The following is a 25,344-nucleotide window of genomic DNA, read 5'->3' as shown; positions in this document are numbered from 1 at the left end:
TTAGATCATTCCGTTTTTCAACAATCCTCTTGTTGGTGGCACAGCACTTAGTGGTATGGCATGAACATCCATTCACGTCAACGGATATTTTCCTACAGTTGTATCTTAAATGCCTGCGCCATAGACCATTGAGACCAGAATGCAGTCACCCACCTGCCCTGGTGTCGGTTATTAGGTGGTTTCTCACATTTCACCAGGAAAAACAATGCTGCAGTTAACTCGCTTGCAGTTCACTGCAAGATCTCCGTTAATTTGTACAGATCTGCCTTAATTTCCTTAATTAAAAAACCCAGAGTGGAATTGGCTGGGAGAAAGGACTTAAACTTTTCTAAGATTTTGCATTGTGCATTTCTGGATTGCACTTGCAAGTGTGCTGTTGATGTTACCGTCATGAAGTCCTGCCTGTCGAGTCACTCTGTCCTGGAAGCTCTCAGACTGTTGCTGTCCCCTCCCTTACCCCCCAAGTGTGGCTTCAAGATTGGGTGCCGCCCTGGAGGTGTGGCCTGACCAGGGTCCCTTCTCCCCCTCACCTGGTGCTAAGCCTGGTCTTCTCTGCGAGTGAAGCTGCTGAAGTTGGGGTTCTCGGCCAACTCCCTGAGTTGGACTCAGCTGCTGAAGTTGGTCCGAGGGTGGTAGAGTGCTTCCGCCCGGGCTCCGATGTCCCCGGATGTCATAACCTGTGCTTTCTCCCTCTGTCTAGACCTGGGGCTAGGCGTGCTCAAGGTGCCCAAAGAGGCTAACGAAGGAGGCAGGGCCACGTCTGGGAGCACAAGGAAAGGAAAGCGGCAGCACAGGTCCCCTCAGAACCCACTCCTGGACTGCAGCCTCTGCGGGAAGGTGTTCAGCAGCGCCAGTCCTCTCAGCAAGCACTACCTGACCCACAGCCAGGAGAGGAGACACGTGTGCAAAATCTTCAGCAAGGCCTTTAAGCGTCAGGACCACCTGTATGTAGGAGTCTGGTCGGGACGTCTGTTCAGGGGGCTGCTGGGGGCTGGGCGTGCTCCTGGTTCTTTTGCATCCCATCCCATCCACCTGCACCGCCCCCCACCGTCGGGTGTCCCAGATGTGTGCGACCTGTGCTCCTACCACGGTCAGTGTTTGTCGGGGCAGGGCCTACACTGCCCCGGACAGCCCGCCCTCCCCAGCCTCCAGATTCACTGCAGTGAGGAGAGCGCCGCTGCGATTTGCAGGCAGGACCCATGTGCTTTCAAAACACACTCCAGAGGCAATTTTGTCATGGAGGGAGTTGGGCTAACTGTGTAGAGAAAGTTTCAGAGTCCTTGGTAGGTGTCTGAGCAGAACAGATATGCACTCCATGAGGAATATATGTTGGCATAACACCAGGGCGTGAGGGGTTCTGAAATGCCTGTTTCTAGAACATGGCAATGCAGTGTTCACTCTCTTTTTTCCTCTTTTAATTCCACCTTTTATTAACTCGATTTTTTTTAAACTTGACTTTCAAAAGCAAGCTCAGTGTAAGAGGAGCAGAATTCCGTTTCTTCTTCATGTCTTAGAAATGATAAGCTTTTCTTGCTGCCGAGGGAGGAGAGACAGACTTTCAAACTGAGAGACTCGTAAGTGGGAGAGGACGATCCCTTGCATGTTTACAGCTCCCCCAGCCTTTACTGAGCCTTCGATGAATCCCGCTTTCATTGTATCCTCTCCCCTCTCGCCATTAAGGATGGGAAATGATTTACTCCTGTCACAAGCTGGTAACAGTTAGGGCTAGAAAGTGGGTCTCCGGATGCCCTCTCTGCTGCTTCCCTCAGATGGAGGCCAAGGGTCCACGTTTGGGAAAGGGTTTCATTATTTACTTGGTTCCATTGATTAGAACCATCCGGAGTAGGATTGTTGGGAACCCAGAGGGTGATTTACCCATTTGTTTATATTTATAATATATTAATGCAGGTATAAGTATGATGTAAATATAATACATACTTGCATTCGTTTATATTTGCAGAAATTATAGGCACATTTGGCTTTTTGTTGTTGTTGCTGTGGGGCTCCCAGGTAGCTGTCTAGAGGACTCCTGTGGGAAGGCGAAGACTCCTTTGTTCAAGGAAGGATCATCCCCAAGTTAGCGTTTCCTTAAGTTTGTTCTCAGAACTCTGGTTCTCTGGTTCTCGGGGATGCTAAAAGGGTCTATTTTAAAAACATGGTTTTGTGGGCAAATAAGTTTGAGAGACATGGAAAGTTCAACAGATATCTCTTTATCTGCTCTGTGGCTTTTCAGTTTGCTCCTAGGAACCTCCAAGAAGTAAAGAGTGTTTTTCCCAAACTTATTTGCCAGCTGAGCCCAAGTCCTCAGGGAGCAACTCTGGAGACTGGTGTTCCTTAGGAACCCACTTTGGGGAACTCTGACTTGGCTCCCACTGATTTTTTTAATCTCAGATTAGGGGTTTGCTTAGGGGTGAGGGCAAGAGCTCCCCCTTCCAGACGGCTTTGGCCGTAGCAGGGGTCTTTCCTCATAGGGTCTGAGCACAGTTTCTGAGTTGCGATGCTGCTGCCCCCTGGGGACACGCCTGGGCTCCTGCAGTGGGTGACCCACGCCGAGACACCCACTAACTTTCTCCTCATGTGATTCCAGGACTGGGCACACGCTCACCCACCAGAAGTCCAAGCCCTTTGTGTGCATTGAGCAGGGCTGCAGCAAGAGCTACAGCGACTACCGCTCCGTGCGCCGGCACTACGAGGTCCAGCACGGCCTGTGCATCCTCAAGGAGGCCCCTCCGGAGGAGGAGCCCTGCGGGAACTCACCCCATGTGCACGAGGTGGCCTGCCAGCCCGCACCCGCGAGCCTGTGGTCCCTGGTGCCCCCGGAAGCCCCATCCCCCATCTCCCTCTTGTCCAACCGAGACCTCCTGCGCTGTATCGTGAGCAGCAGCATCTGCCAGAAGATCCCTTCTCCCGGGCCAGCCCTGGGAGGGCCTTCAGACAGCGGCGAAGGGAGGATCACGGCCTGTTCCTCCCTGCCCTCGTCAGGGTCCTCCTCCTGCGGCCCAGCCAGCACCCCGGCGGCCCCAGGAGCCCTGGGCACTGAGGTTCCCGAGGAGCCCCGGCCCCCACGGAAGGAGCCTGCCATGGACGTGTTCACAGCCGTCCACTCACGGGCAGCGGAGAACAGCGGCCCCGACCCAGCCGAGCCGGAGCTGCCGCTGCTCCAGCCCCCATCATCCCTGGAGGGCTGGCCCGAGGGCGCTCCCTGCCCGCCTGCCTGCCTCTGTTCCATGGCCAGACTGTCCCCGCCAGTTCCCAGCCATCAAGCCACAGTTTCCAGTGGCTCTGAAACCTGTCGGGCTGCCCTAAGAGCAAAGGAAACAGTATGTTTGTCGTCCACAAGCCCTCTGCAGTGCCGTCCCGGGAGGGTTCCGAGCCGGGCCCCGGGCTCAGCAGCGACTCCCCTGCTGGGGAGCCCTCACCCAGCCAGTGCACCGGTCTGGAGGACACGCCGTCTTTCCCTCCCACGCTCCTGAAGGCCCAGGGGGAGGCCTCGGGCGACCCCTGATATGTCAGCACCAGCGGGGAAGACGACTCCTGGGCTTCCAAGAAGAGCAAGTTCGACTGCGACTCCTTCTCGTGGCAGAACCCTGGTGAGCCTGGCACCCAGGACGGCCAGAAGTCCAGCGGCCTCCCGTCGGATGCCACACCGCTCTTCCAGCAGCTGGTCCTGAAGTCTCAGGAGTCTCTGGTGAGCCACGAGCAGATGCAGGTGTTCCAGATGATCACCAAGTCCCAGCGGATCTTCTCCCACACCCAGGTGGCCGCCGCCTCCTCCCAGCTTCCCACACCCGACGGCAATCGAGTTGCCCTGAAGTCACTGCAGGGGCCGTGGCCACAGCAACCCCCACCTGTGGCACCCACTGTTGACTCTCTCCATGCTGGCCCCGTGAACCCTGATCCAGAGGGATCCCTAGCCCGCAGGAGAAAATCCACACCCGCTTTACCCACAGAGCCCTCCCCCAGCAGCGTGAGCCAGGACACAAAGGGAAGACCAAAAGTGGCTGCTGCTCCACCTGCCCCCACGGCGGCGTCCCTGGACCCTCCTGGAAACCCAGACATCTCCTCTCTGGCCAAGCAGTTGAGATCCTCGAAAGGGACCTTGGACCTAGGGACATCTTCTCCCTCGGGGCCTGCATCAGACCCAGTTAGGAGGGGAGGAGCCATCCAGAGCCCACCTCCCAGGGAAGCAGGCCCAGGCTGAGAATGGCACGGCTTCCGGGGCCACAAAAGGTGGAGAGGGCCCGGCCTGCTCCTGGGGCGGAGGCTACAGGCTCTTCTCTGGCAACTCCGGGGCCCAGCACTTCCGGAAGGAGAAAGTGAAAATGGATATTTGCTGTGCAGCTTCTCCAAGCCAGGTAGCCATGGCCTCCTTCTCGTCGTTGGCCGGGCCTCCAGCGGATCCCCCCTGGGACTCCAAGTCCAAGCTGATGATACTCAACAGGATCCAGGTACCAGGGCCCTCTCACGGGACCTGACCATGCGGGGGGCAGAGTCTCGTCCTTACCTGAGTCCGTGTTTCTGACTTGTCCAGGCACTGTATTTAACCTCAGCAAATCCTCAGATGCAGTTTGTTTACAGAGGGGGGAATGAAGGTCCAGAGAAGTGATGGTTCCTCCCATCACCCTCCGCCCTGCAACACACACACACAAAACAGAACAGGGCTTTAGAGTTGTCAGAGACACTTTGCATCATGTTTCTTCACTGAACTTTTTCTGTTTGCTTTCTTTCTGCCTTTCGCTTCCTTTTGGATTTGCCTCCTTCACTTCTTCAGAGAATGTAAAGGCAGAGCTCCTTTACCCTTGATATTTGTACGTGAAATGCTGTGTCTATTCTGGTTGTGAATCACAGGTCCACAAGTCCGACTTGGCCCCTACTGCAGGCCTGGCACTGGTCCGCCCTTTTGGAGCAGCTTGGGTCCTCCCACATAGTGCCCACGAGGTCCTGGGCGCAGAGAGCTTGGCCACGTCTCTTCGTGATGTTCCGAGGTCCAGCATCCTTCCTGTCGCACCACAGCTACCTCCTCCTTTTTTTTTTCCCCACAGCTTTAATATTCACGTGCCATCTAATTCGCCATCTTGAAGTGCACCATCCAGTAGTTTTTAGTTTGTTTACGAGGTCGTGCTCTCATCGCCACTCTTTGCCAATACACTTTCATCACCGCAAAAAGAAACCCCACACTGTTGGTTGTCACCCGCAATCTCTCCATCCCTCCCAGCCCCTGGCAACCATGCATCTACTTTCTGTCTCCATGGATTTGCCTATTCTGGACACTTCATGTGATTGGAATCCTAACGCTGCGTGGCCTTTTGTGTCTTTTGCTTCTTTCACTTAACCTGATGTTCTCAGAGTTCCTCTGTGCTGTAGCACGGGTCAGAACTTCACTCCTTTTTATCGCTGGTAACTTGTGCATTGTTTGGAAACACCATATTTTATTTATCCATTCATCAGCTGATAGATATTTGGGTTGTTTTCCCTTCTTGGCCATTGTGATAATGGTGCTATGAACATTTGTGTACAGATTATTGTTTAGACATATGTTTTCATTTCTCTTGGGAAATACCTTGGAGGGGAATTGGTGGGCTCTAGGGTAATTCTATTGGAGGAAGTGCCAGACTTTTCCAAAAAGCTGTGCTGTTTTATATCCCTACCCAGAGTGTATGAGGCCTGCAGTTTCTCTGCATCCTCACCAACACTTGTTACTGTCCAGTTGGTTCACCTTAGTGGGTGGGAAATGATAATCTCATTATAGTTTAATTTGCATTTCCCCGATGGCTAATAATCCTGAGCATCTTTTAATGGCCATTTGTATATCCTCTTTGGGTAAGTGTCTATTCAGACTCTTTGCCCATTTTTAAATTGGGTTGTGATTTTATTTTTGAGCTGTGAGAGTTCATTATGTATCACTGATACAGAAATATACATAGTCCCTTATCAGATACATGATTTGCAACTTCTTTCTCTTATTCTGTCTTTTCACTTCTTGATGATGTCCTTTGAAGCACAGAAGTTGTAAGTTTTGATGAAGTCCAATACGTCTGTCTTTTGTTTGGTTTTGGAGTCATCCAAGAAACCACTGCTTACTCCAGGGTCACCAAGAATTATACCTGTGTTTTCTTCCAAGTCTTATAGTTTTCACTCTTGCATCTCATTTCTGATATGTTGGCTCAGATGTATTTTCGTCTTCAGGGTGGAAATATCTACCGGCTCCCCAACCCGATGAAGGAGGAGAACATGGCGGGTGGCTGGTAAGTTCCGAAGCCCCTCGGGAGAACTCTGGTGGCTTTGATGTGCTGGCCCTGGGTGAGCGAGCTCTGGATGCTTCACTCCTGAAGGGGTGAGCACCAGGCCACGGAGAATCGGGGGCATCATGTCCATTTCTTTAGGGTTCGTCCAAAGCTGTCAGAGGATCAGTGTTTGGGGACGGAGTCCCATTCTCCCTTTCTTCCCCACAGGAACCAGCACAGTGGTGGTCCCACAGACTGGGCAGAGCCAAGGAGCACTTACGTCTGCAAGAATTGCAGCCAGATGTTTTATACAGAGAGAGGGCTGAGCAGCCACGTGTTTTCACAGCGACCAGTGGCCGTCACCTCGAGGGAAGCAGGAGCCCCAGGTGAAGGGGCTTGAAGCTGCCATTCATCTCAGGATGGAGCCGTCCTCCTGCAGGGAGCCTGGCTGGGGGCCGGGAGTCAGGGCTGTGCTGCTCTGGAGGGGCCCCTTGCTCCCTACGTACTGTGTCTCTTAAAGGGCTGGCTCTTCTCTGTGTGTAGGTGTGTGGCATGGAGTTTTGCAAGCCACCAAGACAGGTGCTGAGGCCAGAGGGGGACAGGCAGAGTTCCCCGGGAGGCAGGAAGTCCTTGGACAACATGACCGCAGCCCCTTTGGTGGTCCCAGTGTCGGTGCCAGTGGCTCCAGCAAACCATCCCCCGGGGAGCAAGGTGGGTGCACTTCCTTCCGGCTGCTTTCCAGCTGCCAGTGGGAGCTGTGAGAAAAGCCCCCAAATCCTGACTCCAGAAGAGCTTGATTTGCGTGTTCCTTCATCCCTTCAACCTCCAGTGAACTTCCTTTGTGTCTGGCCCTGTGCTGGGCAGGGCTGGGGACACCGCAGCGACCACAACAGGCCTGCCCCCGTCTCCTGGGGCTCCCAGCCCAGCGGAGTAGATAGACCCATCCCCGGACACTGACGACCCAGAACGGGCCGGGCTGGGAGAGGGAGCTGTAGGAGCCCCGAGGGCACCAGAGACCCTGCCTGAGGAAGGGGGTGTTGCAGCTGAGAGCTGGAGGATGAGGAGGGGTAAGATGGGCAGAGAGGAGGGGAGATTGCGTGGAGGTAAGAGAGAGTGTAGCAAGGTCAAGCCGTCGTCTCTTCAGCCTGTGCTGGAAGACCCCACCTGGAGAAGTCCATGCTGGACTCGGGTACGGGGTGCATGGAGCCCACTGTTTGTCTCGCAGGAGCTGCTGTCGTTTTGAGGGCAACAGGTTTTCCTTTTGTCATGCTGTTGCATCCGTCTGGCCCCCACACTTTAAGTGCCAGTCACTTTAACAACGGACATGAGTTTCCAAAATGGTCTGAGTGAGGGCCTCTCCTTGGGGGGGGGGGGTTGCCTGAGAAGGCCCCAGCGTCAAATGTCGCCCGGCTTAGGGTCTGGAGTCTGGCTCAGGCGTGGTGGCCCTGCCCGGCTTCCTGCACTGAGGACTCTGGGCATGGCCATGCTGGGTGTGCATTTGGCTGGTCAGTACCCTTTCCCACTCTCAGGCCATCTTGAGGTCTGAGCTTTGGGGCCGGTGGCCTCAGGTGACCCCCGTGGTTCTGAAGTCTCTTCTTCTCCAGGGACAGGAGAAGGACGGGGAAGAGAGAGACTGCAAGGAGAGCAGCCAACACAAGAAGCGGATGAAGCTCCTCCGGCCCAAGGCACTGCTCATCCCTCCTCCGCCCTCCATGTCTGGGGAGCCGGGCCCGGGAGGATGCCGCCAGAGCTGCCTGCGCTCGCCCGTGTTCCTGATGGACCACCTCCTGAAGGGACTGTCCCAGTGACGTCCCTACACACCGCCCCCGATGCTCAGCCCCATCCGGGAGGGCTCTGGGCTGTATTTCAACACTCTCTGTTCCACATTCTGCCCGGGCCCGTCCCGACAGGCTCATCAGCGCCATGCTTGGTGAGTGAGCTTGATCACCCCATGATGGGCCTGCGGGGGGCCAGACCCCCGCCCCCTGTAGAATTTGGTCCATCCATTCTCTCTGGCCTACGCCTGGGTCTGCTCTGGGGGTCCCGTTGCTGTTCAGAACTATCCCAGGACCATCTGGGACCAGCAGCCTTCTAGGTGCTTATAACTTTGTAGCCAGAAAGAAAATAGACGCCATTTAGCCTAACCACCCTTCTGCCTGCCCTTTCGAGTAATTGTTTAAACAGCTTTATTGAGGTATAATTCACATGCCATATGAATCACCCATTTAAAGTGTACAGTGATTTTTTAGTGTATTCTTAGGATTGGACACCCATCCCACAATCTAATTCTAGAGCATTTTCATCACCCCAGAAGATTATATCCACGAGCGGTGACACACAGGCCCTGTAGCCCCCAACTCCTCAGCCCTGGGCAACCACCAGTCTACCAACCTACTTTTTCTACGGGTCTCCCTATTCTGGACATTTCATGTAATTGGAATCATAAAATACGTGACATTCTGTGTCTAGTTTGTTCACTTAGAATAATGTTGTCAAGGTTCATGTTGTAGTATGCATCAGTGCTTCATTTCTTTCTATGGATGAATGATATTGAATTCTCTGGATAGACAACATTTTATTTATCCATTCATCAGTTGACGAGCATTTGGGTTGTTTGTGTCCTTTGGCTATTGCAAACAGTGCTGTTAAGAACATTTATGTGTAAGTTTTTGTTGGACATAAGTCCTCATTTCTCTTGGGTATATAACTCAGAGTGCAATTGCTGGGTCAAAGGGTAACTATGTCTAACCATTTAAGGAACTGCCAGACTGCTTTGCAAAATGGCCGGGTCATATTAAATTTCCACCAGCATTGTATGAAAGTTCCAGTTTCTCCACATCCTTGCTCACACTTCTTAGCTGTCTTTTTTATTACACCCATCCTAGTGGGTGTAAAGTGGTAGCTCATTGTGAGGTGTTTGTTTGTTTGTTTGTTTTGTGGTACGTGGGCCTCTCACTGTTTGTGGCCTCACCCGTTGTGGAGCACAGGCTCCGGATACTCAGGCTCAGCAGCCATGGCTCACGGGCCCAGCCGCTCCGCGGCATGTGGGATCTTCCCAGACCGGGGCACGAACCCATGTCCCCTGCATCGGCAGGCAGACTCTCAACCACTGCGCCACCAGGGAAGCCCTGTCTTGCTACCTTTGTGGAAAGTCAGTTGACCATAAATGATTTGAGATGTTTCTTCTTTTTTAATACAGATATTTTACAGCTATAGATTTCCTTCTGAACATTGCTTTAGCTACATTTTGTAAGTTTTAGTATGTTGTGTTTTTATATTCATTCACCTAAAGTATTTTCTAATTTATCATTCCACTTCTTATTTAATACACTGACTATTAAAGAGTGTGTTGCTTAATTTTCACATATTTGTGAATTTTCCAAATTGCTGCCTTTTATTGATTTGTACTCTAATTCTCTTTTGGTCAGAGTACATACTTTGTTTCTTTTTCAATTTAATTTATTTAATTTATTTATTTTTTTTTGGCTGTGCTGTGCGGTTTGCAGGATCTTAGTTCCCCCACCAGGGGTCGAACCCATGCCCCCTGCAGCGGAAGCGTGGAGTCCTAATGACTGGACCGCCAGGGAATTCCCTTAAATTTATTTTAAAATTTAAAATTTATTGAGGCATGTTATATGGGCTAGAATCCAGTCTGTCTTGAAGAATGTTCCATGTGAATCTGAGAAGAATGTATTCTACTGATGTTTGGTGGAATGCTGTATTTTGTCTGTTTTGTCTAGTTAGTTTCAATTTCCTTGTTGATCTTCTGCCTAGTTGCCCTATCCACTGTTGAAAGTATTGAAATCTCCAACTATTATTTTTTAATGGTTTATTTCATCCTTCAGTTCTGTCGTTTGTTGCTTGGTGTATTTTGGGGGTCTGTTTTTAGGTGTGTATATGTTTGTAATTGTCACATCCTCCTCACGGCTTGACCTTTTATCATTAGGATGTGATTGTGACATCATTTGTCATTATTACAATAATTTTATCATTATCTCTAGTAATATTTTTGGTTTTAAAGTCTAATGTGCCTGACATTCATATAGCCATTCCATTCTCTTTTTTGGTTGTTGTTTGCTTGGTATATATTTTTCTCTTCTTTTACTTTCAGCCTATTTGTGTCTTTGAAAATAAAGCATGTTACCTCTAGACACCATTAGGTGGATCATGTGTTTTTTATCCAGTCTTACAAACTCTGCCTTTTGATTGGTTTGTTGAATCCCTTCTTGTTTAATGTTATATTGATATGGTTGGATTTACATCTGCCATTTTGCTTTTTATTTTCTATATGTTACATGTCTTTTTCTCCCTCTGTTCCTCCTTTCCTGCTTTCTTTTGTATTAAGTGAGTATTTTCTAGTGTGACATTTTAATTCCGTTAATTTTTCACTGTGTCTTAGTCATTTCTTAGTGGTTGCTCTAGGACTTAAAATATATGTCTTATCAGAATCTGTTAGGATGTGTAATAACTCATTAACAGTGAAATATAGAAACACTGCTCCTATCTAGCTCTATTCCTTCTAACTCTTTTGCTATTATATGTGAGAGACCCAGTAATACCTTACTGGTCATGTTTCTTGCTTTATATACTTTTATTTCGTGTAAAAACACAGAATAAAGGAAAACAAGCATGATTTATAGAGGTTGTTATATTAACCTTCTTATTGACCATTTCTGATCTCTTCATTTATTCTTGTGGATTTGAGTTACTGTCTGAGGTGATATTCCTTTACTCCAATGCAGCTGTGCTCCTTGTGCAGTTACTGTCACATATATTATATTTCTATATGTTAGAGGCCCACAATACATATTGTTTTATGCAGTTATTTTTAAGGCCATTAAAAAAAGAAAAGAAATATGTAATCATAGTGATTTTTATAGTTACCCATATTTACTAGCGCTTCGCTTTTTTTTTTGGTTTGGATTCAAGTTACCATCTGATGTCATTTGCTTTCAATCTGAAGGACTTTCTTTACTATTTATCTTTATTAGGGATATATAATTCACATACCATACAATTCATCCCTTTAAAGTATAGAATTCAATGGTTTTTAGTATATTCACAGAGCTGTGCAACCATCACTACCATCCGTTTTCAGAAATTTTCATCATCCCCAAAAGAAGCCCTGTACTTATTAGCAGTCCCTCCTTTCCATCCTCCCCGTCCCCAGCCATGGGTAACGACTAATCTACTTTGTCTCTATCGATGTGGCTATTCTGCATATTTCATATGAGTGGAATCATACAGTATGTGGTCCTTTATGAATGCCTTCTTTTAGTTAGCATGATGTTTTTAGGTTTCATCCAAGTTGCAGTATGTATCAGTACTTTGTTCCTTTTTGCGGGCTGAATAATATTTCACCTTTAATATTTCTTGTAAGACAGGTCTGCCAGCAACAGGTAGCCTCAGTTTTTATTTATCTGGGAGTGTCTTTATTTTACCTTCATTTTTGCAAGATAATTTGCTGAATATAAGATACTTGGTTAACACTTTTTTACTTTCAGTAATTTGAATATATTATCCCATTGCCTTGTAACCTACATCGTTTCTCTTAAAAAGTTAGCTGTTAATTTTACTGTAGTGCCCTTGTATGTAACAAATTGTTTTTCCCTTTTTGCTTTCAAGATCTTATCTTTATTTTTGCTTTCCACATTTTGCCTATGTTATGTCTGGATGTAGAGCTCTTTGTGTTTAATCTTTCTTGGAGTTTGTAGAGTTTGCTGGATATACATATTGTTTTTCATCAACGTTGGGAAATTTTCAGCCATTAATACTTTAAATATTCTGTCCCTTTCTCCCCTCTTTCTGGTACTCCCACTACATATATATTGTTGCATTTAATGACATCTCACATTTCTCTGAGGCTCTCTTCACTTTCCTATATTTTTTTCTCTCTGTTCTTCAGATTTCATAGTCTCCATTGTTCTATCTTCAGGTTTGCTGATCATTTCATTTGCCAGCTCAGATCTACTGTTGAGCCTTATTTTGGTTATTGTACTTTTTTAACCCCTGAACTATTTCCATTTGGTTCTTCTGTTTTTTGGCTGCATCACACAGCATGCAGGATCTTACTTCCTCTACTAGGGATCACACCCATGCCCCCTGCAGTGGAAGCGTGGAGTCTTAACCACTGGACCGCCAGGGAAGTCCACATTTGTATCTTTTTAAAAAATAATTTCCATCTCTTGATGGCATTTTCTCTTTGATGAGAAATTTTTATTTTATCTTACTTTAATTCTTTAAGCATGGGAGCCAGGGGAAGAAGAAGCCCCCATCTCCTTGGCTGCACCTACCTGGGTAGAGCTTCCTTTACAAAGAGCTGGGGGCTAGGTGGGTAAGGGAGTGGGCCATGGCTCCAGTGCCACAGACTCTCACTGTTCTTCCCGAGATTTAGTAGATTTTCTTGAATGAGTATTTCTTAAAATGCTGTATGCCTTTAGGACAACTTGCAGACTTTAGCTTACTGTTCTTTTTTTTTTAATGATTTTTGTCAGTAAATCTGTTGTTTTGCCGAGTTCCTTACTCTACTTTTTCAGAAGTCTTATCCCACTTCCATGCAATCTTTTTATTTTATTGTGATGTGAACAGTTAATCTGTGATCTGCCCTTTTAACAAATATTTAAGTGTGCAATACAGTATTGTTGACTATAGGTACAATGTTATACAGCAGATTTCTAGAGCTTGATTAATTGAAACTTTATGCCCATTGATTAGTAACCTCCCATTTCCCACTGCCCCAACCCCTGGTGACCCCTATTCCACTCTTTGATTCTATCAATATGAATTCAACTACTTTAGATACGTTATATAAGTGGAGTCATGCAGTATTTCTCTTTCTGTGACTGGCTTATGTCACTTAGTATTATGTCCTCAATGGTCATCCATGTTGTTGCATATTGCAGAATTTCTTTTTAAGGCTAAATGGTATTTCATTGTATGTTTATGTCACATTACCTTTATGTGCTCATCTGTCAGTGGACATTTAGGTTGTTTCCACATCTTGGCTATTATGAATGGTGCTGGAGTGAACATGGGAGATATCTTTTCAGATATCTTTTTGAGGTCTTGACTGCAGTTCTTTTGGATGAATACCCAGAAGTGGGTTTGCTGCATGATATGGTAGTCCTACTTTTAATTTTTGAGGAAACTCCATACCATGCAATCTTTTTTTTCCAATTTTCAATTTTATATTGGATTAGAGTTGATTTACAATGTGTTAGTTTCAGGTATACAGCAAAGTGATTTTGTTATACATAATCACATATCTATTGTTTTTTAGATTCTTTTTCCATATAGGTTATTACAGAGTATTGAGTATAGTTCCCTGTGCTATACAGTAGGTCCTTTTTGATTATCTATTTTATATACAGTAGTGTGTGTATACCATGCAATCTTGAAGAGCCTGCTTTTAGCTGCTCTGGAAAGGCAGGCAAAAAGGGCCTCATGGGTCAGTTGTAGCCAGTCTCCTTGAGCCTCTTCTTTGGGCGTTTTCCAGATCACATGGACGGCTCTTTTGGCATCAGTGTGGTGAAGGACAACAGCAAGATCAGCACTGAACCGTGAGTTGGAACAGACTTAGAACCTGAGGGTCCTTGCAATGTGGGGATGCTTTTACCCTCCTTGCATTCCAGTGTCGGTTTTTCCCAAGGGAGCCTTCATCACGGGAAAGTCAGGTCTAGACCCAGAACCTCTCTAGGAGAGAAGTGGTGGATTTCTCCAGGTGTTTCCCCAATATTCCTTCTGTCCAGACATACCATAGTTGGATGTCTGCAGACAGAATGCCCAGCACCCTGGGGTTCTAGATAGAATTGGTGATGGCGCAGTGAGATACTGTTTTGTAGCTTGGATGTTACCTTGGATACAGCAGAATGCCAGGTATCAGCACATACCTCCCCTGTCCTAGACCCCAAACGCCTGAAGCCAGAAATCTGGCGATAAAGCAAATTGGAGGAAGGAAGGAAGTATCCCTCAAGAGGTCTCTGGAATACCAGAGCGTGTCTACTGGGCTGATGAGCACTCCCTGTGTCTGAGAGATGGCCAAAAGGTGGGTTCCACAGCCCTGGTGAGCAGGGCTCACCGCACATCTCTCTTGTATTTCCCATCTTGGTCACACACATATGCCTTTTATGTCCGTGTGTGTGGCCTCATTTCAGACACATCAACATAGGGAGCCAGTTTCAGGCTGAGATCCCAGAGCTCCAGGACAGATCACTGGCTGGAAGTGACGAGCATGTAGCTACTCTGGTCTGGAAGCCATGGGGAGATGTGATGACCAACCCGAAGACGCAGGATAGAGGTGACTGAGACTTTGGGGCCAGGTTCCTGAGAGCCCTCCTCCATGTCCAAGGGGTTTCTCCTCCCAGTTCTCACCTTGACCAAGAAGCAGTGATCCCCAGGCGGGGGTGGGGTGGGCAGAGCTGGCCTTCAGCGCAGGACTGCTTTGCTGTGCTGCAGTCCCTTGCCCCACCTCTCCTCTCACCCAGTAGCTGGCCAGGCCATCCAGAGCAGGTGCCAGGAGCAGGGTTTCTGCCCATCCTCCTTGTCCCTCCCTTCCCTCAGCCTGCTTGTAACAGAGAGGTGAGGGAGATGGTGACAGGAGCCCCCCACCCCATCTGTGCTGTTGGGGAGGTTTCCTCTCTGGCACTTGCTGACCCTCTGTGTCTCCTCTCCTTCTCGCTGCCGGGCTGCCTGCTGGAAACAGTGACCGAACTCTGCAACCTGGCCTGCTCCAACGTGATGCCGGGCGGGGGCACCAACCTGGAGCTCGCTCTGCACTGCCTGCATGAAGCCCAGGGCAACATCCAGGTGCGGTGCAGGCGAGGGGGGTGCTCAGAGGAGCTGTGGGAAGCTCCCTGCTCTCTTAGGGCCAGGGGCTCTAGGCGCAAGACACGTGCCTTCTACCTGGGGCTTTGCAGCTCACGAGAACCAAAGGCTGGCCACCCACCCTTCTCCCTGGTCGCTTTGGGACTGGTGGTGTCCTTTTGAACGTAGGGGAAATGCACACATACGGGCTCAATCAGTTATTTCTCTGGGGTGACAGCAGAGCACCAGGGTTCCTCCAGCGTTACCTCATCTCAGCGCAGCACTGGGGAGGCGGTGCCTAGCAGAACCAACTCAGGGCCTGCATTAATCTGGTTTATTTACTGAACATTGACTTTTGGATTAAAAATGGTGTATGCAAACCTCTGATGCAACAGAAATGCCTCTGCCTCCTCCAAGGACCCTCCTCACAATCCTGAAGTTTAGACAATGAAGAAGTCCAACTGTGTGTAGTGGGAGAGGAAGTCACGTCACCCGAGTTGGAGACCCAAGAGTCAGGGCTACATGGTGCTTTTTCTCAAGCTGAGAGGCAGTGGCTGGCACGTGGTGGGTGCTCAGCAGAGTAATCAGCACACGTTTACTGGGTCCTCCTGATACCTGGTGATGTCATGGTATCAGGCTGGGGCCAGCTCAGGGGCCCATTCTTGGTTTAATGCTCTGCTGCCACCATCTTGAAATTCTTAATAGTTTCTGAGCACAGGGCCCCGTGTTTCCATTTTGCGCTGGGTCCTGCAAACTGCATAGCGAGTCCTGACCGGGGTTATGCTGTTGAGCAAGACAAATGCCCCCTCTTTGCAGGGCTTACATTTTAGGAGAGTGAGCACATGAAATACATTTTTTAAAAGTGATAGATAATGATGAGTGCTATGAGGACCATAACATGGGGTAGGGCGGGGGCAGTGCCGCTCCAAATGCTGCTCCCTGAAGAAATAAGGAGCTTGTGCCAGAATAAGTCCACACACTGTTTCGTCATCAAGTAAATCTTGCTATGAAAAAGGTAACGTCAGCTGCACTCAACAGTCCGCTTAGTGCTGTAGGCAATGTGTCCCAAGTGGTTCACAGCTGGTGGCCAGTCCACAGACCGACCACACTTTGAGTCGCCCTGGGGTAGGGGTGGCTTTAGGGAGGGCTGCACATATTTTCTGAATGGATGAAAGAATGAAGGTGGGCCTCTACCTCACCTTCCCTCCCTCAGAGAGTTGCCCACCACTCCTCTCGTTCCAGGTTGCCCTGGAGACCCTGTTACTGAGAGGACCCCAGAAGCCACGGACTCACCCTCTCGCCAACTATCACTACACAGGTAACGAGCGTGGCTGCCCGCGTGGTTTTGGCCTGGCTGAGGCCCCTGCGAGCCAGTCACTTTCCATGGCAAGCTCTGCACGTGCCTCCCGGAGTTCTCTTGGGGCCTACACCTGCCCTCCCAGAAGGGCCCGTCCTCTCTGGGGGACTCAGTGGGTGCTGTTCTCTAGTTGGATCCAACCTTCCCCTTTCCACTGGTTCCCTCGTGGGCTCTTCCTGGCCAGAAGGGGGGTGCCAGGTTGGGGTGGGCTCAGGTTTCCCAGTTGAGCACTCCAGCCTTGGAGTCAGGCAACCAGGGGCCCACGGCTGCCCTTGGCAAGTCTCTTAACCAGAGGAAGCCTCAAGTTGCTGCACCTGTCAAGTGGGGATGGTAATAGCCCCTACCTGCTAAGGTTTTTGTGAGGATTGTGTGAGATAAAGCAAGTAAGGGGCTTAGCAGAAATCTTGGCATATAAGTGGCGCTCAGTGGCCTGAAAAAGGAGGGGAGTCTGCACTTCAGCCGTGGCTGTGGTCCCAGAAGGAGAAACAGCCTTCCTCCTCTTGGCTGTTTCTCCAATAGGTTCGGACATCTGGACCTCCATGGAGAAGAGGCTCTTTAAGAAGGCGTTCTGTGCCTACAAGAAGGACTTCTACTTGATACACAAGATGGTAAGGCGAACATGGCAGGCTGGTGTAGACAAGGCTCCTTCACACGGCCGAGGCGCTAGAACTGCAGGGCCTGTCAGGGACGATACTCTGCTCATGCTGTGAACAGTTGACAACTACAATGCCATTGCTTGGAACAACCTGAAACGGTACAGAAATGAATCCCATGTTCCAAATAAAGCCCTCCAGACCCCTCCCCACAATCCTACTTCTGATTGATAACCTGACAGGTATTTACTGCCCATATGGATTTTACACACCTATATGCACTTTCTCAAAAAAGGATGACATCATATACTTAATATCCTGCTGATTAATTTGCTTTTTTTTAACTTGATGTACGCAAAATTGCACATAATCGAAGTGTAAGATTTAATGTTTTTGACATAGTTATACACTTGTAAGACCACCACCATGATCAAGATAATGAGAGTATCCTTCACCCCCAAAAGTTCCCTCCTGCCCCTTTGCAACCCTTCCTTCCTGCCACCCGGGTCCCTAGTCAACTCTTGTCTACTTTCTGTCACTCTAAATGAGTTTGCATTTTCTAGAGGTTTATATAAATGGAATAATCATACAGCATGTGATCTGCTTTGTCTGGCTTCTTACACTCAACCTAATGATTTTGAGATTCATCTATGTTGTCATGTGTACCCATAGTTCATCCCTTTACTGTTGAGGAGTATACCACTGTGTGGACGGACCACCGTTCATTTAATCATCCACCTGTTGGTGGTTTCCAGTTACTGATGACTACAGATAAAGCTGCTCTGCACATTTACATACAAGTCTTTGTACGGACATGTACTGGGTTTTTTTGTTTGTTTGTTTGTTTTTTTGCGGACACGGGGTTGGGATTATAAATACCTAGGAGGGGAATGAGGGTAACTTATAGTAGATGTATGTTTAACTTTTTAAGAAACTGCCAAACTGTTTTCCAAAGTGGCTCTACCACTTCCCATTCCCACCAGCAGGTTATGAAAGGTCCAGTTGCTCCACACCCTCGTCGACACGTGGTATGCTAAGTCTCTTTAATTTTAGCCATTCTAATGAGTGTACAGTAGCATCTGACTCCATTTTCCTAATGACTAATGATGCTGAGCATCTTTGTGTTTTTTTGCTCTATGTGCACCTTCTCTGGTGAGCTGTCTGTTCATATCTTTTGCCTCTGTTTTTATTGGAGTGTCTGTGTTTTTATTGAGCTGTAGGAGTTCTTATTTTGTTCTGAACACCAGTCCTTTATCCAGATATATGCTTTGGAAATATTTTCTCCCAATATGCCATTTGTCAGTCTTCTAACAGTGTCTTTTGAAGAAAGTTTTAAATTTTGCTTAAGCATAACTTACTAGTTTCTCTTTTATAGACTGTGCTTTTCGTGTTGTATCTAAGAAATCTTTGCCTAACCCAAAGTCACAAAAATTTTCCCCTATGTTTTCTTCTGGAGGTTTTATAGTTTTAGGTTTTATTTCTAGATTTGTGATCCATTTTAAGTTTATTTTTGTATGGGGTGCGAGGTGAGTTCATTTTTGCATATGGATATTTATTCCAATACCTTTTGTTGGAAAGACCATACTTTCTCCACTCAGTTGCTTTTGTACCTTTGTTAAATATCAGTTGGCCATATATATATGCATCTACTTCTGGACCCTGTATTCTGTTCCATTGATCTGTTTGTCTTTTATTAAGCTATTCCCATACTGTCTTTATTACTGTAGCTTTATTCTAAGTCTTGAAATTAGAAAATGTTAGTCCTTCAACTTTGTTATTCTTTTTCAAAGTTATTTTTTGTATTCTACATCCTTTTTAATTCCCTATGAATTTTAGAAATAACTTGTCAATTTCAAAATAAAAATTCCTACTAGGAACTTGATTGGTACTGTTTTTGACTCTATAGGTCAACTGGGGAGAGTTGTTACCTTAACAATATTGAGTCTTCTGACTCGTGAACAGGGTATATCTCTCTATTTCAATCTTTAATTTTTCAGCAATGTTTTGAAGTTTTCAGTGTACAGTTGTTGCATACTTTTTGTCAGATTTATTCCTAAGCGCTTGGTTTTTCTCTGTTTTGTTTTTGGGTTTTTTTTTGCGGTACACGGGCCTCTCCCCATTGTGGCCTCTCCCGCCGCAGAGCACAGGCTCCGGACGTGCAGGCCCAGCGGCCATGGCTCACGGGCCCCGCCGCTCCATGGCACGTGGGATCCCTCCAGGACCATTGCACGAACTCGTGTCCCTTGCATCGGCAGGCGGACTCTCAACCACTGCGCCACCAGGGAAGCCCAGTACTTGTGTTTTTTATGATGTTATAGAGTTCTTTTTTATTTCAGTTTCCAATGGTTTGTTGCTACTATGTATAGAAATAAAATTGATTTTTATATTGATCTTGTGTTCTGAAATGTTGCCAAACTAACTTACTAGTTTTGGTAACTTTTTTGTGGATTCCACTGAATTTTCTACATAGACAGTCATATCATCTGCAAATAAAGACACTTTTCTTTCTTCCTTTCCAACCTGGATGCCTTTACTTTTTTTCTTGCCTTTTTGCACTCTAGAACCACCAGTACAGTATTGAGTAGAAGTGGTGAGAGTGGAAATCCTTGTGTTGTTCATGATATTTGAGGGGAAACCACTCCACCGTTAGCTGTAGGGATTTTGTAGGTATCATTTATCAGGTTGAAGAGAAGTTCCTTCTATTCCTATTGTGCTGAGACTTTCCATCAGGAATGGACATTGGATTGTATCAAATGCTTTTTCTGCACCTATCAAGATGCTCATATGATTTTTCTTTTAAGTTTAATATGATGAATTACATTGATTTTCGATTGTTAAACCAACCTCACGTTTCTGGGATGAGCTCCACTTAGTCATGGTATATTGTCCTTTATATATATATATATATATATATATATATATATATATATATATGTATATATATGTGTGTGTGTATATATATATATATATATACACATATATATACATATACATATATATATTGTTGGATTCTGTTCGTTAAAGTTTTGTTTAAAAATTTTCATCTATGTTCATGAGGGACATTGGTCTGTAGCCTTCTTTCCTTGTAATATCTTTGTCTGGCTTTGGTGTCAGAGAAATGTTGAACTTATGGACTGAGTTGGGAAGTATTCCTCCCTCTTCAGTTTTTTGGAGGGCTCTGCCTAGCTGTCGCATAAGGCTATGAGGTATCCACCACGTAAGGACACTCTGCTTTAATTAGTCCCTGTCGGTAGACATGTGGCTCCACATGATGTCACAGTGAGCGTCCTCGTGTGTACCTTTGTGTGCGTTTTCCTGGAGAGAAGCCTTCCTGGTCCAGCCTTGTTGCTCAGAGCGTGCAGAGCTTAGATGGTTTTGACTCTGGTGGCTTCTCTCTGAACTCCTTCATCCCCAGGAGGACTTTGTGATTCTCTGTCCCCCGTAGCAGAGGAGCATACGAAGCCGTAGGGGAGAGACGTTTCAGGAGGGCTTTCAAAAAGTGGCGGCTGGCCCCATGGGGAGGGGATTTAGGGCGTCAAGGCCATACTCACTGCTACTCCTGAGGCACTGTCCTTAGCCAGCTTCTGTCTTCCTCCACTAGGTCCAGACAAAAACAGTAGCCCAGTGTGTCGAGTTCTACTACATGCAGAAGAAAATGATCGATTTTGACTGTGGCCGAGCCCCAGTGCCAGAAAAGAGGGTCAAGAGAGAGCTGGGTGAAGCAGACAGGACAGAAGCAAAGGTAGAGGGTCTCGCGGTAGGGCTTCAGGAGTTCAGCACGGATCTGGATGCCCGGTGCTCATCCAAGCTGGGTGGCGGCGGGGGGGTGCACCCCGCGACGTCTGGATGCTCTGGACACCTGCTTCTCCCTTAGAAGGGCGGCGGGGCGGTCAGCACCCTTTCATCACCTCTGCCCCCTCTGCAGGTCACTCGTAGCCCTCGGAGGAAACCCAGCCACCGTCCAACCCCCGAATTACAGAGGCCTACTGAGAGTTCCAGGAGGGAGTTCATCCCCAACTCCAGCCCAAACACCAGCTCGAAGCGGACCCCTGAGCTGCCGGGGAGCAGCAAGGGCCAGGGCTTCTTTCCCTGCCAGAAGTGTGAGAGGTACCGCCCTTTCCCTAGATGCTCCCACACCGCCTGCCCTCAGCCCTCTGGGGTGCCCCCCTCAGGGCTACCCGCCTCCCCCTGCTCTGACCCCTGTGTCCTCTGGTGCCTCCTCAGGGTGTTTGGCAAGATCAAGGGTCGGAATGCCCACATGAAGTGGCACCGGCTTCAGGACCACGTGGATCCCACCGTCAGGGCAAGGTGGCCCGTGGAGCCCTTCCAACTGTAGGAGGAGGAGGGCGAGCTAGGGGCTGGCATCGGCCCTCTGCGTGGGCAGCTAGTTGGGATGGGCACCTCCAGCCCTGTTGCGTCTCCTTTGTTGTTTCTGTACGTTTTCCCTTGTATATAGTATTAAATTTGTTTCTTAAGAAGCTGTCTTCTGGCTTCCCTGCCTGTTGATCCAGCGAAGGCTTTTGAGCCCCTGCTGCTCCCAGAAGCCACAGTGACTGAGTCCCTGCCCTGGAGGACCCTCATACATTAATGCAGCCAGCATTTATCAAGCACCTGCTGTAGCTGTGCCAGACAATGCCCAGTCCACGTGATGGGGACATAGTGATGGAGGGACAGGCCCCTCCCCTCACAGAGCTTACATTTTAGGAGCGGGAAGGTAGGAGTGATAAAGCAGCAAAAAGGTGAGTTTAGATATCTATAGTGCATATGCTTTGGGCCGTAATAACAGAGGAGTCAGCGTAGGTTTAAGCTCTCAGGACACGTGGTGGTGCCAGTGGCTCCACGGTGAAGTCCAGGCCTGCCAGCAGTGGCCAGCGTCTGCAAGTCGGCTGCAGCAGCAGCAGCAAGAATCCCCTCTTGTACGCGGAGCACCCAAACCTTCGGAGGGTGCAGGGCAGAGAGCAGCTCCCTCCCTTCCTTGTTCCCCTTTTTAAAAGTGAGGAAAGCTTGTAGCAGCGCCCAACGGAACGCCCCTCACGTCTCCTCGGCCAGAACTGTAGCCCGTGCTCTTTCTGAACTGATCCGTGGCAGTGGAAAGGCAAGTGGCCACCGTTATCCCAGACCCTCAAGATTTGTCTCCAGGACAAAAGCATAAGTTGTGTTCCCCCCAGTTCCAGGAGTGGGGAGAACCAGTGTGTTCCCTCAAATTTGTTGTCACCCGATCCAAACTGGAATCCCATTTGCCAGGAAAAGAAGAGGAAGCAGAAACGGCCACTGGGGAGTCAGACCTTGTGTCCACCACAAAGTGACGAGGAAAGTACAGCAGCGGGCCAAGTCCGAGGGAGTGACGGAGTGGCAGACGCTGGCAGGTGGATGGCACGGGAGTGGGAAGCCACACTGAGGATGCTGCTGAGGCTGAGACCCACTTCCAGGCCCCGGTGAGGCAAAGCACAGACTCTGCCACGGGAACCAGGGGAGGCTGTGCAAAGCTCTAGCTGCTGTGTGGGGGCCGTGGGCGGCAAGACGGGAATCCTGGAGAGTAGCTGGAAGGCTCTCAGCGGAGATGGTGGCCTGGGCTGGAGTAGCAGTGAAGAGGCCAGAAGCGCAAGGATTAGAGATCATGTTCGAAGTAGATTCAGACTTGCTGATGGGTCTCACGTCACAGGGAGAGCTGGTAAGGAAAAGGACAGATGGAGGTTGGCAGGGCAGGTTGGGGTTTGAGCAACTGAGTAGATGCTGTTAACTGAGATGAGGAAGAGGGACACCTCAGAGGATTGATGGCTTAAGACGTGATTGTGTCTGTAACTATGTGCTGCCTTCGGAGGGACTGGCTAGGGGAGCAGGGCAAACGCTGGTGTCAGGAGGCTTCACAGAAGGGCCAGGTTTCAGCTCAGTCCATCTGAAAAGACGGGGAGGGAGGAGGAGCAGAGGAGGAAGTTGAGTTGGAAGCGGTGCGGGCACTGTGGTTGGGGAAAGGACTCTGGCATCAGATGAACCAGAATCTACAGCCTGGCTCTTCTTCCTTCTTTGCCACCTTGGGCAAGTCATTTGCCCTGTTTGAGTCTCAGTTTTCTCATTCTGTAACTGGGATGGAAAATGCCTACCCACATATATCTGGCTTGTTTGTTTGTTTTTAATACCCTTTAACTTTTTGTTGTTGTTTTGCTGTGTTGGGTCTTCGTTTCTGTGCGAGGGCTTTCTCTAGTTGCGGGAAGCGGGGGCCACTCTTCATCGCGGTGCGCGGGCCTCTCACCGTCACGGCCTCTCGTTGCGGAGCACAAGCTCCAGACGCGCAGGCTCAGTAGTTGTGGCTCACGGGCCTAGTTGCTCCGCGGCATGTGGGATCTCCCCAGACCAGGGCTCGAACCCGTGTCCCCTGCATTGGCAGGCAGATTCTCAACCACTGCACCACCAGGGAAGCCTTGATGAGAAAAATGTAAATCGGATATTGGCAGGTGCCCCGTATGACCTGAGCACTCATGCTGTTGCTGTCACCGTGTGGGTCCCATGCTCCATAACAAGTGAAGCCCGATGACACTGGAAATGAAAGTCTCTGGCTTCATGGTCGGGTGGTATATTAGTTATCTATTGCTGCATAAGAAATTAAGCTGAAACTTAACAGCTTTAAACAAATGGAAACTTTTACAATAGTGCTGCTTAGAAGGGCAGGGAACCCAAACTGTTTGTGGTTATCCAAACTCACCCCCATCTTATCTGGCAACCACAAGTGGGTGGTCCAGAAGAATTTCTGAATGTAAGAAGAGAGTTGGGCAAAGGTTTCTTGTGAATTACCTCCCTCCAGACAAACTCCACCCCCAGAAAACTGTTTTCTCAACCCCAAATTATCTGCATCGTAATCATCTAGGGGTCCTGTAAAAAATGCAAATTCCTGTACCCCACCACAGACTTTCCTAATCTGAATCATTGGAGGTAGCGCCCTGGAACTTAAATTTTTTAAAGAAACTTTCTTAGAAGACTAGTTTTTAGATATGCATAAAAGTTGGGAAGATGGTACAGAGAATTTCCATATACCCCACACTCAGTTTCCCCTATTCTTATCTTACATTAGTATGGTACATTTGTTACCATTAATGAACCAATATTGCTATATTATTATTAACTAAAGTCCATCCCTCATTCAGATTTCATTAGTTTTTACCTCATGTCCCTCTTCTGTGCCAGGATCCTCCCAGGACACCACATTACATGTAGTTGTCACATCTCCTTAGGCTCCTCATGGCTGTGACAGTTTCCCAGACTTTCCTTGTTTTTGTTGACAGCTGTGAGAAGTCGTGGTCAGGTATTTTGGAGAATGTGCCTCAGCTGGGGTTTGTCTTATGTTTCTTATGATCCGAGGGGGAGGAAGACCACAGAAGTGAAGTGCCACTGTCCTCACATGGTATTCAGGGTGCACAGTATCAGTGTGACTTGTCACTGTTGACGTTAACCTCCACCACCTGGCTGACAATGTTTGTCATGTTTCTACGCTGTAAACTTAGTCCCCGCCCCCAATACTGTCATCTGTGGAAGGAAGTCACTGTGCACAGTTCATGCGTAAGGTGTGAAGAGTCATGCTTCAACTTCTTGAGGGCAGAATAGCCACATAAATTATTTGGAATCATGCACGGCCATTTATTTCTTTGTTCAGTCATTCATTTATATCAGCATGGGCTCACGGAGATTTTATAGACTGGGTTATTATCCAGTGCTACTTTGTTGCTCAGATTGTTCCAGCTTTGACTATCGGGAGCTCTTTCAGTTGGCTCCTGTGTCTCTTTGACATACCCCGTGTGTGTGTGTGTGTCTATGAAGGAGAGAGACAACGAGATGGAGGCTGAGAGACTTCTGTTCTGGAACTACAAGATACTCTAAGCACATCCTGTATAATTTCCTGCCCAGTCCTAGAACCAGCCGTTTATCCAAGGGGCCCTTGTTACTTTTATTGGAGAACAGTATTAAAAACTAAGATCTGGGCACTAGGTGTGTTTGAACCTGAATTTTTAACAGTCTCACCAGCTATTTAATGAAACCAGAGTTAGAGAACCTCTGCTCTCAGTTTTGACTCCCGTCGCTCAAGTATCAGCATACCTCAGAGGTACTGCAGGTCCGATTCCAGACCACCACAATAAGGCCAATCATAGGAGTTTTGTTTCTTTCCCAGTGCCCATAAGTTATGTTTACACTATACTATAGTCTATTCAGTGTGGAGTAGCATAATGTGTTTAAAAAAAAAAATGGGGCTTCCCTGTTGGCGAAGTAGTTGAGAGTCTGCCTGCCGATGCAGGGGACACGGGTTCGTGCCCCAGTCCGGGAAGATCGCACATGCCGCGGAGCGGTTGGCCCGTGAGCCGTGGCCACTGAGCCTGCGCGT

At 48.3% G+C, this 25,344-nt stretch overlaps 1 pseudogene across 1 annotated transcript; it reads left to right on the top strand.

Annotated features, from left to right (window-relative positions):
- The first annotated feature begins 173 nt into the window (after positions 1-173).
- Positions 174-23,419, top strand: LOC309797784 (zinc finger protein 541-like; annotated as a pseudogene). Its single transcript has 14 exons — positions 174-944; positions 2,588-4,448; positions 6,187-6,245; positions 6,453-6,610; positions 6,768-6,935; positions 7,829-8,154; positions 13,720-13,783; positions 14,378-14,520; positions 14,926-15,029; positions 16,269-16,344; positions 16,903-16,991; positions 20,578-20,718; positions 20,902-21,083; positions 21,201-23,419. The product of its transcript is annotated as a zinc finger protein 541-like (transcript).
- The last annotated feature ends 1,925 nt before the right edge of the window (positions 23,420-25,344 follow it).

The sequence above is a fragment of the Mesoplodon mirus genome (assembly GCF_964341445.2).
Source record: "Mesoplodon mirus genome assembly, contig: HAP1_SCAFFOLD_973, whole genome shotgun sequence".
In the NCBI taxonomy this organism is placed as follows: Eukaryota; Metazoa; Chordata; class Mammalia; order Artiodactyla; family Ziphiidae; genus Mesoplodon; species Mesoplodon mirus.
This window is presented reverse-complemented; position numbering and strand designations above follow the sequence as displayed.